A 17,875-nucleotide genomic window follows, 5' to 3' on the forward strand; every position below is an offset into this window, starting at 1 on the left:
TTTAATTTTTATATGCATTGGTGTGAGTCTCTTTGGGTTCATATTTTTGGGGGACATTCTGTGAATCTTGGACATGGATATCTTGTTTTCTTCTTTAGGTTAAGCAAATTTTCATCCTTAATTATGTCAAACACATTTTCTGCCCCTTTCTCTCTCTCTTTTGCTTCTGGGACCCCTATAATGCAAATGTTAATATGCTTGATGTTGCCCCAGAGGTCCCTTGCACTATCTTTACTTAAATTTTATTTTATTTTCTGATTGGGTGACATCCACTATTCTGTCTTATTGGTCACCTATGCATTCTTCTGTATCACCTAGTCTGCTGTTTTTCTAGTGTATTTTTCATTTGTTATTGTCTTCAGCTCTGATTGGTTCTCTTTATGTTTTTTAATTCTTTGTTGAAGTTCTTTCTGTGTTCTCTATTTATTTCTCAAGTTCAGTAAGCATTTCTATTACTATTGCTTTCAATTTTTTATTAGGTAAAATACTTATCTCCATTTTATTAGGTTTTTTCTTCCCCCTGAGGTTTTATCTTGTTCTTTCAGTTGCAACATATTCCTCTCTCTTATCATTTTTTTTTCTTTTGACTTTCCAAGTTTACCTCTTTGAGCAAAACAGTTACCTATCCTGGTCTTGAAGGCTTGTCCTTCTGTAAGAACATCTCTGTACAGTCTGTATGTGCCCACTGGTTTTGGTGGGAGAACTGAATCTGAAGTGAGCACTAGCCACATCTTCTCCTGGGGTGCACTGGAATCTGCCACCCTGGTGGGACATAGGGCTGCAGTCAAAGCTAGATGTGAACTAGGGCTTCTCCCGGGCTAGCAGCAGTTGCTGCCCTGTCAGAGAGTGGGTCCAGTGCCCAAGGAGCTGGAGCAGGAGGCTTGAGGGAGCTAGGCTTCTTCTAGCATGATGGTGGTTTCTGCCTTAGTTGGGGGAGGTACTGGAGTGGCAAATCTGAGCTAGTTCCACGTCTCTCTATCGCAATGATGGTCTCTACCTTAGGCTTGTGAGCAGGACTGGGGCCAGGGCCCAAGGGGCTAGAATTGCATTTCTGAGTTAGCTTTGCTTCTCCCTGACATGATGGCAGTTTCTGCCTTGGGTGGGGGCAGGGCCAGGGACCAAGGGGCTGGAACCACAGTTCTTAACTAGTTCTACCCCTCCCCAGCAAGATGGTTGTATTTTCCTTGCTTGGGAGTTGTGCTGGAACAGAAGGGGCAGGGGCAGGGGCAGCTGTGGGCTGGGGAGTGTTCTGGGGCAATCCTGGTTGGCTGGCCAGGGCAACAATCCATTTTCAATCTGCTGCTTCTGTGCTGGGACTGGGAGCAAGCCGTCTGCATGCATGGTCTTCAACAGCAGTTTCAGTTTCTTACACCCCACCCTCTGGTAAGCCCCCCTGGTTTTCAAACCAGCCAAGGGAGCTCATCTTCTCAGTATTGGACCCCAGGTCTGAGGTCCCCAATATGGGGCTTAAACTCCTCACTCCTTAGGGTGGATTCCCTAGCCTGTGACATCCCCTTCCTCTTATGGGTCTTTTGCCAGGAATGTGGGTCCCATCTAGATTGCCTCTTCTCCTTTCCTGCCAGATTCTGTGTGGTTCTTTCTTCATAATGCTGGTTGTAGAAAAGCAGTTCTGTTAGCCTTTAGGTCAATTTCAGAGAGAGTTGCTCTAAATGCAGTTGCAGTTTTGATGTGTTTGTTTGGGAAGATGTGTTCAGAATCTTCCTACTCTGTCATCTTGATCCCTAGCTCTGGCTCAGTTATTCTAATCTGCCAAATGTGGTGATTAGACTATTTATCTGAGATCCTTTTAATTTTAATAGTCCTCTAATATCATATCTTTATATTAAAGAAATCATGATAGTGAATGATAAGTGATAGTTCACTGCCTCTTTGACTTAAAAACCTCAAATAACTGGGCAAAAAAATTGTATATACTTTCTAAAATTTATGAAATAAATAATTTGAATTTTTCCAAACTTTATTGGTAAATAAAAATAAATAAATATTTATTACAAAAATGTGGCTTTCAACCTCACTTCAATAACTATTTTTTAAAGGGAAAAACTTTATTGACTAAATTAGTACATTCAATATGAAAATACGCTTGGTTTTCTTATTTGTAAATTTTAGGAAAGCATTTGTGAGGTTTTAGCTTTATATTTTAAAATGGTAGGAGAGACAGGGAGGGTGGGGGGGAGTCGAGAGAGGGAGGGAATATGGGGATATGTGTATAAAAACAGATGATTGAACTTGGTGTACCCCCAAAAAAATTTTAAAAAAAATGGTAGGAGAATATCACCAAGTATATTTTCTTGAGTATAATTATTCATCATTTAAGAGTTAAAATTATGTTCAAATATATTTTAATTACATTATTTTGATATTTTATAATAGGTATAAAATACTATAAAATATGCAAGCATAATGGTCATTGTATGTATCTCACAATTATATTTAAAAACTATAATATAGAATATTAATAGATTATAAAAATCCAATTTGATCCTAATTTATTGCAAGCACGTGAGCTCTTAATTATTCACTTTGCTTCATACAACTTTAGGTTTGTTTATGACAGGTCAAGTAGGCTATGCAATCTAAAGATATTAACTTGCGTCATACAAAAAAGGAGAAACTTGCCTGAGGGCTAAGAAAAAATCTTAGTGAAGGGGGAAAAATAAGAAAGAGAACTAAGTTTACCACATATGCATATTTTTCAGTTCTATGTTTCTATGTTCATACAAGAAAGTCAGAATCTTAAAAAAAATGTATTGAGTTGATTGTGAACTCAATAAATATTAGTCATCACCTCTGCTTAATTTAATTTCTGGAACACACAATAGTTTTAAAATAGTCATCAGTGAAAGGAATTACCTTTCTCATGGGGATTATTATTTTTTGTCCAAATTTTTTAGTAATAGAAGGATAAGAGTAGTCAGAAATGAAATGAAACCTTTGCTGTTCTCATGTGACATTGTGGAATTTTTAAATTTCAGTGTTATGTTTTCTGTCAGCTGGTGGCCCAGAAGAACCAGAAACTGAATATCTGAATTCAGATATTTATCCAGCAGAAAGAGAGGTAAATATAAAGGACAGTGAATGAGGATATCAAAGAGATCTGCACCACTCCCATGTCCATTGCAGCATTATTCACAATAGCTGAGTATGGAAACATTTTTTGTCCTTCAAGAAATGAATGATGGAAGCAACCTAAATGTCCATCAACAGATGAATGGATACAAAAGATGTGGTACATATATACAATGGAATACTACTCAGCTATAAAAAGCAATGAAACTGGGACATTTGTAGACACATGGATGGACCTAGAGACTGTCATACAGAGTGAAGTGAGTCAGAAAGAGAAAAAACAAATATCGTATATTAACACATATATGCAGAATACAGAAAAAAGGTACAAATCAACTGGTTTGTAAGGCAGAAATAGAGACACAGATGTAGAGAACAAACATATGGACACTAAGTGGGGAAAGCGGGGAGGGTTGGGGGGAATGGATTGGGGGATTGGGATTGCCATATACACATTACTAATAAGAAAAAAAAATACCAAATTGTACACTCTAAATATATGCAGTTTATTGTCTGTTCACTGTATCTCAATAACAGTTCTTTAAAAAAAAGAAATGAATGGATAAGCTATATAAAATGGAATAGTACTCAGCCATGAGAGAGAAGGAAATCCTGCCCTTTGTGACAACATAGATGGATCTTGAGGGCATTATACTAAGTAAAATAAGCCAGACAAAGACAGAGACTGTATGGTGTCACTTATATGTGGCATTTAAATAAAAAGTCAAAATCATAGAAAGAGAAAGCAGAAAAGTGGTTGCCAGGCACTGGAGAATTGGGGGAAATAGATAGCAGTTGGTAAAAGAGTACAGACTCTCAACTATAAGGTGAAAAAGGTCTGAGGATCTAAAGTATAACATGGTGACTATAGTTGATAACACAGCATTGCAAAATTAAAATTTGCTAAGAAAGTAGAAACTAAATTTTCATGCCTAAATAAATAAATAATAAGTAAACAAATATTTGAGGTATACATGTGCTTCTATGTGTTAATTAACTAGGTGGGAGGAATCCTTTCACAATGTATACATTTATCAAATTATTATGATGCACACTTTAAATATCTTACCATTTTATTTGTCAATTATACCTCAATAAAGCTGAAAAAAAAAAAGGCCAGTGAATGAGTGTTGTGGGCTCGGTAGAAAGAGGTTCATTAGTGAGATGTGGGGTAATCATGTGAAAGGAGAAACTAATGGTGACATTCAGATGAGTTACTAATGCAATAATTGGTTGTCCTACAATACAAGTTCTCTAAGATCAATTGTCCTAGAAAAATGGTTTACTATTTAAAAAAAAATATTTAAATTGACAACAAACTTCTTTGTGTCTGATAATAAGAACTCAAAGTACAAAAGTACCCAGTGAATAGGCAAATAATTACCTATTTCATCCAATCTTTTTGATGTGGAGCATCAGTCCACATTGTGCCCGATACTCTAATGGAAGAATGCTATGAAATATAATTGACAGATGAATGGATACTTTTGGTTTCCAAAGTCTTATTGTCCAGAGAGACTTCCTAGATATTTCATAATTCTTTGTGATTTCTTAGAATTGGCCTATATTTCATAGGTTTTGTTTGAGCAGCCATAACAGTCCATTGAATACAATGGATTCAAATACATTATTCTCTATCTGGTGAATTTATGTTCATGCCTAATGCCTTGCTTTTGTCTTGCTTTAACCTCTTATAAATAACAGGATGATCCCTTGAAAAGTTCCAAACTTGGATCTGTACTTAGAGTAGTTCAATTTAAAATAAACGTATTTAAATATATGTATTCAATTAGTAATTATCTCTGTCTTCTTTAATGCATTTGATATATCAGATACTTAAAATAACATAAACTAAAAGATACTTCATATATAAACTGTATATATTTTATTGTTCTATGAACTGATTTTTTTCCTGGAAAGGGGGAACTAATATACTTTTCATATAGTTGCTGCAATTCTCTATTTTTTAAAAGAATCACTTTTACTCTCTAATTACTTTAAAGTAGATGCTGACAAACTCCAAATTATTTTCTCCATTTTAAAGTAAATAAAATAAATGGAATTTATTTTTAATAATTTCTCCTTACCCCTTAAGTGTAACCTCACAAGGAACTTGCTTCAAAAGGGTATGGAAAGCCGGGGTAAGTGACTTTATAGTGGCGAAATCTGACAAACAGTACCTCAGTCAAGGGATCACAAGTAATTCCAGTGTAAGTGATGGCGATAGCAAGTGCTACTGATATGATGCAATGAGAATGGCATTTACTTATGTAATTTTCCTCCTAAAAAAACCCATAACCCCCATCTATTTATGAGAAAAACATACATTGAGGAATACTCAGCAAAATAACTAACCAGAACTCCTCAAAAACTGTTAAAGTTATTAAAGGAAGGTTGGGAAACCACTTCTACTGTTCTGCTACAGCCCTTGCTGGGTTCCACCGTAAAACAAGGACAAAGTCCTTTGCCCACTGCTCAACAAACAGCATGCATTCCTTCCTCACAACTCCAATCAGTCCACGGGGGAAGGAAGGCACAAGACCTGGGGACAGAGTCTAATACTCTTGGTTCCTTTCAGTTCTCCTATTTCCATCTGCACTGGTCTGAGAAATAGGAACATTTGATTCTGCTGCATAGTCTATTCTTATATTCTGTGAAATCTTTCTATTCTAATACATAAAATAATCCACTAGTGCTTAAAAGTCAAGAATTACATGGTTTTTCTTTGTTTGTTTTATTTCAGTTTTCCTAAAATAAATTTTCTACATATCAAGATTATCTCCAATACAGTGGCCAGTTTAGAGAAATTTTACTGGGGGAAATAAAGTACATTCCCACTAAAGAAAACTAAACTGTAATAATCTCATCATGTCAATATTTTTCTCTAGACTATTTAAGGCTTTCTCATTACCTATATGTAAAGTGCACTCAGTGTGATTTTCAAGGCTTTCACCTTTTCTAAACTTATCTCCCGAATATACAATAAGTATACAATAGAACTGCAACTCTAAAGCTGTTATCTTCATAATACTACATAGCAGGTTTAACCCTTCCTCTGTACCTCTGCCTGTGCCATTTCACAGTTAGAAATCTCATCTTTGATCTCATCCATCTTTCCAAATTATGTGCAGATTTTACTTTTCACCTTAGTCTTCTCTTCCAAAGCCTGCTCACAGGGTACCCTAAATCTTATCTATTAATCCATTTGAATAGCTTTATTTTATTTTAGACTCTGAAAATTTGAGTGACTTGCTAAGATCACACAAATGGTAGGTAGAAAGATTAAGACTAGATCCACAAGTTAACCTGACTCTTGAGTTTGGAGCTCTTTCCTATATAGCATTCTGTACTGCTGTCCAGTCCTTCAAGTTTTTGGTAACTTTTGTCTTCATAACCAATTCAGGGACAAGATGCTGGAAAACTTTCCAAAGCTGTATAGCCCTCTGTCTCTGTCTCTGTCTTTCCCTCCCTCCCTTGTGTTCTCACTCTCACTCTTACATTCTCTTGCTCTCCTTCTCTTTCTGGAAGATACGGAAAGATTTCTATTGTCCGTGTATCTATAGCGGCCTCTCTCACCTCAGGCAGACAATAAACCAGAACAATAAGCTATCATAGTATGAACTGAATGCCTATGGCATTAGACTTTTATAGAGCCTGATATGATAAAGACAAACAGATTTGTCCCTGACCCGTCTGTTTTCAATCTTAATTCAGAGAGTCAAGTCAATAACCTAAGTCTGCTGCTTTCTCTCTCAGGTCCAGAGAAGTTTTTGGCTACCAAAAGGAGATTCCAAGTTGTTTGTCTTAAATTTATTATCTTGATCCTTTTACTTATATCTTACCATTAGAAAAATTGTAGAAGTCTGTAAAATAAAGACACACAGCAGTTCCTGTTTTGTGAACCTGAGCATGAGTGTAAGGACTGTGATCTGTAGCTGTGTACTCTAGAAAGTGTGTGAGAGTTGTCGAGTTTTATCACACCAGACCAGTGCGAGGACTGGTGTGGTAATTTCCAACATACTCAACAGCAACTATTTTAGTGTCGTGAATAGGGTATAAGCTGAATTTCTGATAGTTGATATAATATTGTACGGCCCACATGTCAGAAATAGCCCTGCTCAGGAAATGGCACAGCAGGTAACAAAATTCAGTTAAGTTACTTTTTCATGGATATATTTTGCATAATGAGATTACAATTTCCTTTTCTTACTAGAGCAATGCGGTAAGTATGACTTATGTCAGTGCAGTTTCTTGTACACTATTTTTTTCTGTCACTTAGCCTTATTAATATAATGCTAATTTTGTTAGGAGTAGAGTAGTGTTCAGTTTCCCTAGTTCCTTCACCTCTGAGGGTTGCTACGTGATAAAATTCTAGCCAATGGGATGCAATCAGAAATGGAATTGGGGTGGAGTGGGGGTCATGAAAGTTATTTTTTTCTTGAAATAAAGGGACAACTCAGATGACATGAGCCTGATGACCTCTGCCTTTGTTTCTACAGTTTAGACTCTGATGTGAGGCAGCAGCTTGTGAGTAGGAGGAAAGAAGAAGCTCAGCTGGCCCCTTTTTTGCAATGTGGAACTGTCCTGAATGACCTGCTTCAAGACTTCTGTGTTACGTGAAAAAACATTTTGTTTAAGCTGGATAATTTTTTTCATCTGCAGCCAAATACAATCCCAACTACTGCACTTTTAAAATCAAATCTAGAATATAATAAGAGAAGTAAGGTACCAGCATCCTTATTATCCATGAAGAAGGGTCCTTAGGGAAACTGGTGGTCCTAATTTGTGTGATAAAGTTTCCTACAGCTATTGTCCACTGGAGAGTACCAAACTGTGCCAACGTTAAGGTCGAAGTCAATATTAGACTCCAGTAAGTTTTCCATTCTTTGTTGTTCATCAAGATCTTCCAAATTTGAAATTAGAGGTGAGAATTTTCCTGGAATAATTAATGAAACTTCACTTTTTTGGTATTTTCTTTTGGGAACAGTGACTTATTCCAGGATTTGAAAAGATAAATGATTGATAAGGGCATTAACTGAGAAAAAATAAAATAAATTCCAAATGCAACTAGCAAGTCATGTATATATTATTAAAACACTTCTAGTATGTAGTTCCATTAAATTTACTTGCAATATGAGGCCTGCATTTTATGATTTAATTATCTGAATCTTCTGAACTTCAATTCAATTTTGAAATGATATTTTAACTTTTTAATTTATGTTGTAAATAATTTTCTCTCAAGCTATATCTCTGAAACTTTCATTAATGTATCCATTGAAATCATTGAAAATTTATTGTGTGTGTTCGACATTATCTCAGCTACAGTTGGCTTGCACCAGCTCTTGAAAGCCTTTTGTGTGTTCATCTGCCTTCAGTGGCACCACGTTGTTAGCTTAAAATCTGCCATATGGGAATGCTTACACCAAAGAAACTGGCAAATGCTGCCAATCAATCTATCTGTGTGTGCAATTTGTTTTGTTTTGTTTTGGGGGGAAGGGGATAATAGTTGCTAAGCATTTACCTGAATACCACAAAGGATATAAACTTAAATAAGACACCATTCTACCCTTATTTCCTCAACAAATATTAATTCAGCTTAATTTTATGTCATATACTTGTAAGGGTCTGTGAAACCTGCAAAGATGTTCTACATGACAATTTCATTCATTCGTGAAAGTTTTTATTAAATGTCCACTATGAGCAGATATGTACTGCTGCTATTTGAACTTTAGTGGGCAAAGCCTTTTATTCAAGGTGTTTACAACATAGCAGGAGATATTCCATCTGTTCACAAGGCAGTGTGTGATAAGAACTGGGGGAAGATGAAGTCAATGCGTAATGTAATTCTGAGTAGGAGAGAGAACTTGTGAGTGATCTGGTAAACTGTACAATCCTTCATTAAAGTGGTACCATTTGTCCTAAATCTTTATATTTGGAGAAGAAATCCATAGATGGAAGTGTGTGTAGATGGTTGGCAGGTGCTTCTTTGCTATTTTGAACTTATTTCTGTTAATTTTTTATATTTTATTGAAATAATTTCTATGTGTCTTTTCTCCTATTAGACTTTGAGAACTCTTCACAAAGCAGAAGATGGATACTAATCTGTTTGTTTCCTGACACAGAAACTGTCACAGTACAAGTCCTCAATAACAGCCTCTGGACTGAATTCAGTTTGGAGAAATAAAATGAAAATGCAAGCTCTGTTTAGGAAATAGTGAGCACTGTAATTTAACTGGATGAAAGATTGTGGGAAGTAAAGTGTATTAAGAGAGAGAAATAAGAAAATGAGGTGAAGTCAAATCATGAATTTATTACAAAGACAGAAACTGGTCTTTACTTTTAGTGGGCACTTACAAAGTATTTAGTAGTAGTGGACAGTAATCAAAGCATGCTCTAGAATGAAGCTCTGACAGCTGTGTTTGAAAGCAGATGGCAGTGTAGAGGCAGTAATGAACATTTAGAAAAAATGAAATACTATAGGTAGCAAATCAAAATGGACTCAACTATCAAGGGAGCAAAAAGGAATAAAATGATAGAATATGTTAGACTTCAAGGTGGATAAAACAGGAGAATTTGTTATCATATTATATAAGACAGACGAGTGAGAAGAAAAAAAATATAGATACCCTCAGAAGTTTTTAGTCAAAGTGACTAGGAACACAAGGAATCTGTTTGAAGAAGTGAGGAGTTCAAAAAGATACTTTTGTTTTTGTCTGTTTATATTTCAAGGATATGAGTGGCTTTTTTGTACATGTTGAGTTTGACTATTAGATGCTTTATAAATATGTGATATATTCATTAAGAAAAATTAAAATTTAATAAATTGTTCAATATGTATATATGCTTATATGTATAATTACAGTTATTTCCAAAATAGTATGGCATATATTTAAAAGAAAGTCTTATTTGTAACTTACTAAGTCTGTCACTGAAAATATACTGCATAAATGAAGTATAGTGCCTAATTTATTTTTATCCTTAATGAAAATTTCTATGTCTACCAAAACCAGTAGAGTTGCAAAAAGATTTGTCCATATTCCATTATGTCATAAAATATTGGTAAAGTTTTCTAATTATATTTTGTAGAGCTTCACATAGAGCATAATGAGTTTGTTTTTTCCAGTTTAATTGAGATATAATTGATGTACATCACTGTGTAAGTGTATCTCATAGTGAATTGACTTCAGACGTGTGACCTAGAAGTGTACCTTATGCTATAATTAGTGGGATTGACAGGTTTTATTTAAATGGCAATGGAACACAAATTCAAGTTTTATTTACAGCTAATTCACTTGCTTGACCTTAGTGTGAAATGGTTGTATTGATTCTTTCCGACTGGAATGTTAACCCTTTCTTGCCAGTAGTGACTTACTAAAAGTGGGCAATTCTCATTTCCTTTTTAAAATAAGGCTTGTTAAAATATTACTGTGTTTATGAAATCATCAATGAATTCATTTTTTCCATTAAGTTAAAGGCACAGAATAATATTCAGCTCTTTACACCTCAGAGAAACATTTCTGAGGAAGAATACTAGTTTTAAATATTTCGAGTTGTTAAGAAAAACAAATTTTGCTCAGTCGTTGCAAAGTATCATTAATCGTGATGAATATATGAAAACAACAATATTAACAATAAATTTATGATTCAAGGAACACTAAAAAAGACCCTGAGAGTTAAGCAACTAAAACTGGTAAGTAATATGATATGAGATTTACTTTAACTGCTACCAGATTTTTAGGGTCTTAGATATGCTTAATAAAGATGCAGATGTACTATTCTTTGGCTTCTCATTAAAAAAAAAAGATATCATGTCTAATTTTAATCAGAGTTTATGATCTATTTTGAATCTTTAGAGTATTCATTTTAGGAACATATAAACTAGGGTATGGAGGGGGAAAAGATGGCAGCAAAATAGAGGGACGTGGAATGCATCCCTCTCCACAGATGCATTGGGAATGCACCAAAAGATGCAATAAATCCCACAGAGAACCAACTGAACACCAGCAGACGACCTCGGACACCAGAAAGGACCACAAGGATCCGGATATAACCAGTAGGGAGGCATCTACAATGGCTCAAAGAGGGTGAAGCGGCTGAGCTGTGGCAGATGGGAGGGAGTGAGAAACACATAGAGGGTCTGCACCACAGCTCAGCGTTCCTGGACTGATACATTGATTCACAGCTGAACAGAGGGTCCGGGAGTGGGAGCATGGGAACCAGAGAGCTGGTTCAGGGTGAGAAAAAATTTTGCCAGTAAGGTGACAGAACGAGAGGACAGGAGGGAAGAGGTCCACAGCGAGGAGTGCCTGCCCCTGAGAGCTGCCTGGTCATGATGGCAGCTGGATGCTGCAGGCTCACGGGTGGTAGGGCAGGAACCATGGGCATAGCCTCTCTCTCTCTCTTTCAGTGCCTGCAGTGGGCAGTGGAGGAACCCCTGTGGGCCACCTAAGGCACTCAGGGATAACAGGGACCCTCAGGCCCTTGGGCAGGGCTAGATTAAAACCCCTTGGAACGCCGGCAGCAGGGAGGCTGCTGAGAACAAAGAAGCCCAGAGAGAGGCCCAACTCTGAGACATTCTGCTTACACCTGAGCCACTGGTGCCCCTCTGTAACAGGCACCTCCAAGCCCAACTGAAATGACAGAGCACCACTGTTCACTCATTCCAAGGGGAAGGATCCACTATTGTACCCTCTTCCTCCCCACAAACCAATGCTTACAGATGAACAACAAAGGAAGCTCTGCTGGTCACAGAATAATACAACAAATCCAAGGCAAGTAGAAGGACACTTACAGCTGAGACTCTAAGGAAACAGAAATATTAGTAACAATTCTATTGAACTGGTCCATTCTGGGATCAGTTCCAGTTTTTTTTTTTTTTTTTATTAATTACAATCTTAGCCCTAAGGGATCTGCAAGTTTTATAACATTTTTTATTTTATTTTTTATTCTATTTTTATTTTTAGCCTTTTTATATACTTCTATTTCGAGCTAAGTTTTTGGTAGTACAGACTATATATCTCTCCTACCTTCCCTTCATCTCTATCCTTTATAAATTTCTATTCCCTTCTTATTTACATATTTCTGGGCACACTACAATCTTCTGTTCCCCTTTCTTCCAGCCATTTTAAGTTTATTTTATCTTAACATACTTATAAGCAACACTACCGATCTGCTCAGACTCCTTGCTCTATTCTCCAGATGACACACTGCCTTGGTATTTAATATTAGGTTTTTGTCTTTATTTTAGTTTTTAGTACAGTTGTCTAATTTCATTCTGAGAATCTCCATTCTGTCTGGTGGTACTCTACTTCTTTTTTATATTTGATCCTAGCTTTCAACATCTCCCTGGATTTGTGTTTGTAAGTGTAAGGTGTTGTTTGTTTGTTTGCTTTTGCTTTTTTTTCTGTTTTTCTCTGTTTTGGTTTTCATTTTCTGTTGGGTTTCTCTTTGAATATCCCATAGCATACTGGGGTTCTTCTGTCAGGTCTTTACAGAGCCTTATGTCCTAATGGATTCAGTAACTGTGTGTCTTATACATGTATGCATTTCCTAGACTTAGTATTTGTTTAACCCAACACTCGGACATTAGTCTGGGGTTTGGACAGTCTTCTATAAACCCCTCTATCACCAGGACAAGCAAACCCAGAAGTTTGGACTACCATGAGGAAACAAAGAAACAACATGCAGGCAAAGGAGCAGGAAAAAAACCCACAAGACCAAATAAATGAGGAGGAAATAGGAAAAATGCTTGAAAAAGAATTCAGAGTAATGATAGTAAAAATGATACAAAATCTCAATAACAAAATAGAGAAAATACAAGAAACAGTTCATAAGAACTCAGAAGAACTAAAGAACAAACAAACAGCAATGGATAACAAAATAATTGAAATTAAAAATACTCTAGATAGTATAACCAGCAGAATGACTGAGGGAGAAGGAAAATTAAGTGAGCTGGAAGATAGAATGGGGGAAATAACTGCCACAGAACAAGAAAAAGAAAAAAGAATTTAAAAAAGTGGAAGACAGTCTCAGAGACCTCAGTGATAACATGAAGCGTACCAACATTTGAATCATAGGCATCCCAGAAGAAGAAGAAAAAAAGGAAGGGTCTGAGAAAATATTTGAAGAGGTTATAGTGGAAAACTTCCCCAATATGGGAAAGGAAATAATGAATCAAGTCCAAGAAGCACAGAGAGTCCCATACAGAATAAACCCAAGGAGAAATACACCAAGGCACATATTAATCAAACTAACGACAATTAAACACAAAGAAAAAATATTAAAAGCAGCTAGAGAAAAGCAACAAATAACATATAAGGGAAAATCCACAAGGATAACAGCTGACCTTTCTACAGAAACTCTGCAGGCCAGAAGGGAATGGCAGGATATACTGAAAGTCCTGAAAGAGAGAAACTTACAGCCAAGAATACTCTACCCAGCAAGAATCTCATTCAGATTTGAGGGAGAAATCAAAAGCTTTCCAGACAAGCAAAAGTGAAGAGAATTCAGCACTACCAAACCAGCCTTACAACAAGTGCTCAAGGAACTTCTCTAAGTAGGAAACACAAGAAAAGGAAAACACCTACAAATACAAACCCAAAACAATTCAGAAAATGGTAATTGGAACACACATGTCATTAATCACTTTAAATGTAAATGGATTCAATGCTCCAACCAAAAGACACAGACTGGCTGAATGGATACAAAAACAAGACCCTTCTATATGCTGCCTACAAGAAACCCACTTCAGACCAAGGGATACATATAGACTGAAAGGAAAGGGATGGAAAAAGATATTCCATGCAAATGGAAGTCAAAAGAAAGCTGGAGTAGCAATACTCATATCAGACACATTAGACTTGAAAGTAAAGACTATTACAAGAGACAAGGAAGGGCACTACATAATGATCAAGGGATCCATTCAAGAAGAACATATCACAGTGGTAAATATCTATACCCCCAACATAGGAGCACCTCAATACATAAGGCAAATGCTAACAGCTATAAAAGGGGACATTGACAGTAACACAATAATAGTGGGAGACTTGAACACCCCACTTACATCAATGGACAGATCATCCAAACAGAAAATCAATAAAGACACACAAGCTTTAAATGACACATTAGACCATCTCCACTTAATTGATATTTATAGGACATTCCATCCAAAAACAACAGAATACACTTTCTTCTCAAGTGCACACGGAACATTTTCCAGGATAGATCACATCTTGGGTCACAAATCAAACCTCGGCAAATTCAAGAAAATTGAAATCATATCAAGCATCTTCTCAGACCACAACGCCATGAGACTAGGTATCAATTACAGGAAAAAAACTGCAAAAAATACAAACACATGGAGGCTAAACAATTCACTATTAAACAGCCAAGAAATCGTTAAAGAAATCAAAGAGGAAATCAAAAAATATCTAGAAACAAATGACGATGAAAACACAATAACCCAAAACCTATGGGATGCAGCAAAAGCAGTTCTAAGAGGGATGTTTATAGCAATACAGTCCTACCTTAAGAAACAAGAAAAATACTGAATAAACAACCTAAGGTTACACCTAAAGCAATTAGAAAAAGAAGAACAAAAAACCCCAAAGTGAGTAGAAGGAAAGAAATCATAAAGATCAGAGCAGAAAAAAATGAAAAAGAAAGGAAGGAAGCCATAGCAAAAATTAATAAAACTAAAAGCTGGTTCTTTGAAAAGATTAACAAAATTGATAAACCATTAGCCAGACTCATCAAGAAAAAAAGGGGGAAGATGCAAATCAACAGAATTAGAAATGAAAAAGGAGAAGTCACAACGGACACCTCAGAAATACAAAACATCATGAGAGACTACTACAAGCAACTATCTGCCAATAAAGTGGATAAATTCTTAGAAAAATACAATCTTCCAAGGCTGAACCAGGAAGAAATAGAAACCATGAACAGACCAATCACAAGTACGGAAATTGAGGCAGTGATTAAAAATCTCCAAACAAACAAAAGCCCAGGGCCAGATGGATTCACGGGCGAATTCTGTCAAACATTTAGAGAAGAGCTAACACCTATCCTTCTCAAACTCTTCCAAAATATAGCAGAAGGAGGAACACTCCCAAACTTATTCTATGAGGCTACCATTACCCTGATACCAAAACCAGGCAAAGATGTCACAAAAAAAGAAAATTACAGACCAATATCACTGATGAATATAGATGCAAAAATCCTCAACAAAATACTAGCTAACAGACTCCAACAACACATTAAAAAAATCGTACACCATAATCAAGTGGGGTTTATCCCTGCGATGCAAGGATTCTTCAATATATGCAAATCAATCAACGTGATACATCATATCAACAAACTGAAGGATAAAAACCATATGATCATCTCAATAGATGCAGAAAAAGCTTTTGACAAATTCAACATCCATTTATGATAAAAGCTCTCCACAAAATGGGCATAGAAGGAAATTACCTCAACATAATAAAAGCCATATATTAGAAACCAAAAGCCAATATCATTCTCAATGGGGAAAAACTGAAAGAATTCCCTCTAAAAACAAGAACAAGACAAGGGTGTCCACTCTCACCATTATTATTCAACATAGTTTTGGAAGTTTTAGCCACAGCAATCAGAGAAGAAAAAGAAATCAAAGGAATCCAAATTGGAAATGAAGAAGTAAAATTGTCCCTCTTTGCAGATGACATGGTATTATACATAGAAAACCCTAAAGACTCTACCAGAAAACTGCTAGCACTAATTGATGCGTTTAGTAAAGTAGCAGAATACAAAATTAATGCACAGAAATCTCTTGCATTCCTATGCACTAACAAAGGGAGAGCAGAAAGAGAAATTAAGGAAATTCTCCCATTCACCATTGCAACCAAAAGAATAAAATACCTAGGAATAAACCTGCCTAAGGAGGCAAAAGATCTGTATGCAGAAAACTTTAAGACACTGATTAAAGACATCAAAGACGACACAAACAGATGGAGGGACATACCATGTTCCTGGATTGGAAGAATCAACATCGTGAAAATGACTGTACTACCCAAAGCAATTTACAGATTCAATGCAATCCCCATCAAATTACCAATGGCATTTTTCACAGAACTAGAGCAAGAAATCTTACGATTTGTATGGAAACGCAAAAGACCCCAAATAGCCAAAACAATCTTGAGAAGGAAAAATGGAGTTGGTGGAATCAGGCTTCCTGACTTCAAACTATACTACAAAGCCATAGTGATCAAGACACTATGGTACTGGCACAAAAACAGAAAGGGAGATCAATGGAATAGAATAGAGAACTCAGAAGTAAGCCCAAACACATATGGGCGCCTTATCTTTGACAAAGGAGGCACGAGTATACAATGGAAAAAGGACAGCCTCTTCAATAAGTGGTGCTGGGACAATTGGACAGCTACATGTAAAGGAATGAAATTAGAACACTTCGTAACACCATACACAAAAATAAACTCCAAATGGATTACAGACCTACATGTAAGGCCAGACACTATCAAACTCCTAGAGGAAAACATAGGCAGAACACTCTATGACATCCATCAAAGCAAGATCCTTTTGGACCCACCTCCTAGAATCGTGGAAATAAAAACAAGAATAAACAAATGGGACCTCATGAAACTTAAAAGCTTTTGCACAGCGAAAGAAACCATAAACAAGACTAAAAGGCAACCCTCAGAATGGGAAAAAATAATTGCCTATGAAACAACAGACAAAGATTAACCTCCAAAATATACAAGCAGCTCATGCAGCTTCATACCAAAAAAGCAAATAACCCAATCCACAAATGGGCCGAAGACCTAAATAGACATTTCTCCAAAGAAGACATACAGATGGCCAGCAAACACATGAAAAGATGCTCAACATCACTACTCATCAGAGAAATGCAAGTCAAAGCCACAATGAGGTATCACCTCATACCACTCAGAATGGCCATCATCCCAAAATCTGGAAACCACAAATGTTGGAGAGGGTGTGGAGAAAAGGGAACTCTCCTGCACTGTTGGTGGGATTGTAAGTTGGTACAGCCACTATGGAAAACAATTTGGAGGTTCCTTAAAAAACTACAAATAGAACTACCATATGATCCAGTAATCCTACTACTGGGCATATACCCAAAGAAGACCATAATCCCAAAAGAAACTTGTACCATAATGTTTATTGCAGCACTATTCACAATAGCCAGGACATGGAAACAACCTAAATGCCCGTCGACAAATGAATGGATAAAGAAGATGTGGCATATATATACAATGGAATATTACTCAGCTATAAAAAGGGATGAGATGGAGCTATATGTAATGAGGTGGATAGAACTACAGTTTGTCATACAGAGTGAAGTAAGCCAGAAAGAGAGAGACAAATATTGTATGCTAACTCACATATATGGAATCTAAAAATGGTACTGATGAACTCAGTGACAAGAACAAGGACACAGATACAGAGAATGGACTGGAGAACTCGAGGTTTGGGAGGGGGAGGGTGTGAAGGGGAAGCTGAGACGAAGCGAGAGAGTAAAACAGACATATATATACTACCAACCGTAAAATAGATAGCCAGTGGGAAGGTGTTGTATAAAAAAGGGAGTTCAGCTCAATGATGGATGATGCCTTGGAGGACTGGGATGGGGAGGGTGGGAGGGAGTCGAGGGAGGGAGGGGATATGAGGATATGTGTATAAATACAGATGATTGACCTTGGTGTACCTCAAAAAAAAATAAAGTGTACAACTTGAAGAAAACAAAAACAAAACAAAACAAAACAAAAAGTAT

The sequence above is a fragment of the Hippopotamus amphibius genome, chromosome 6, assembly GCF_030028045.1.
Source record: "Hippopotamus amphibius kiboko isolate mHipAmp2 chromosome 6, mHipAmp2.hap2, whole genome shotgun sequence".
NCBI lineage: Eukaryota > Metazoa > Chordata > Mammalia > Artiodactyla > Hippopotamidae > Hippopotamus > Hippopotamus amphibius.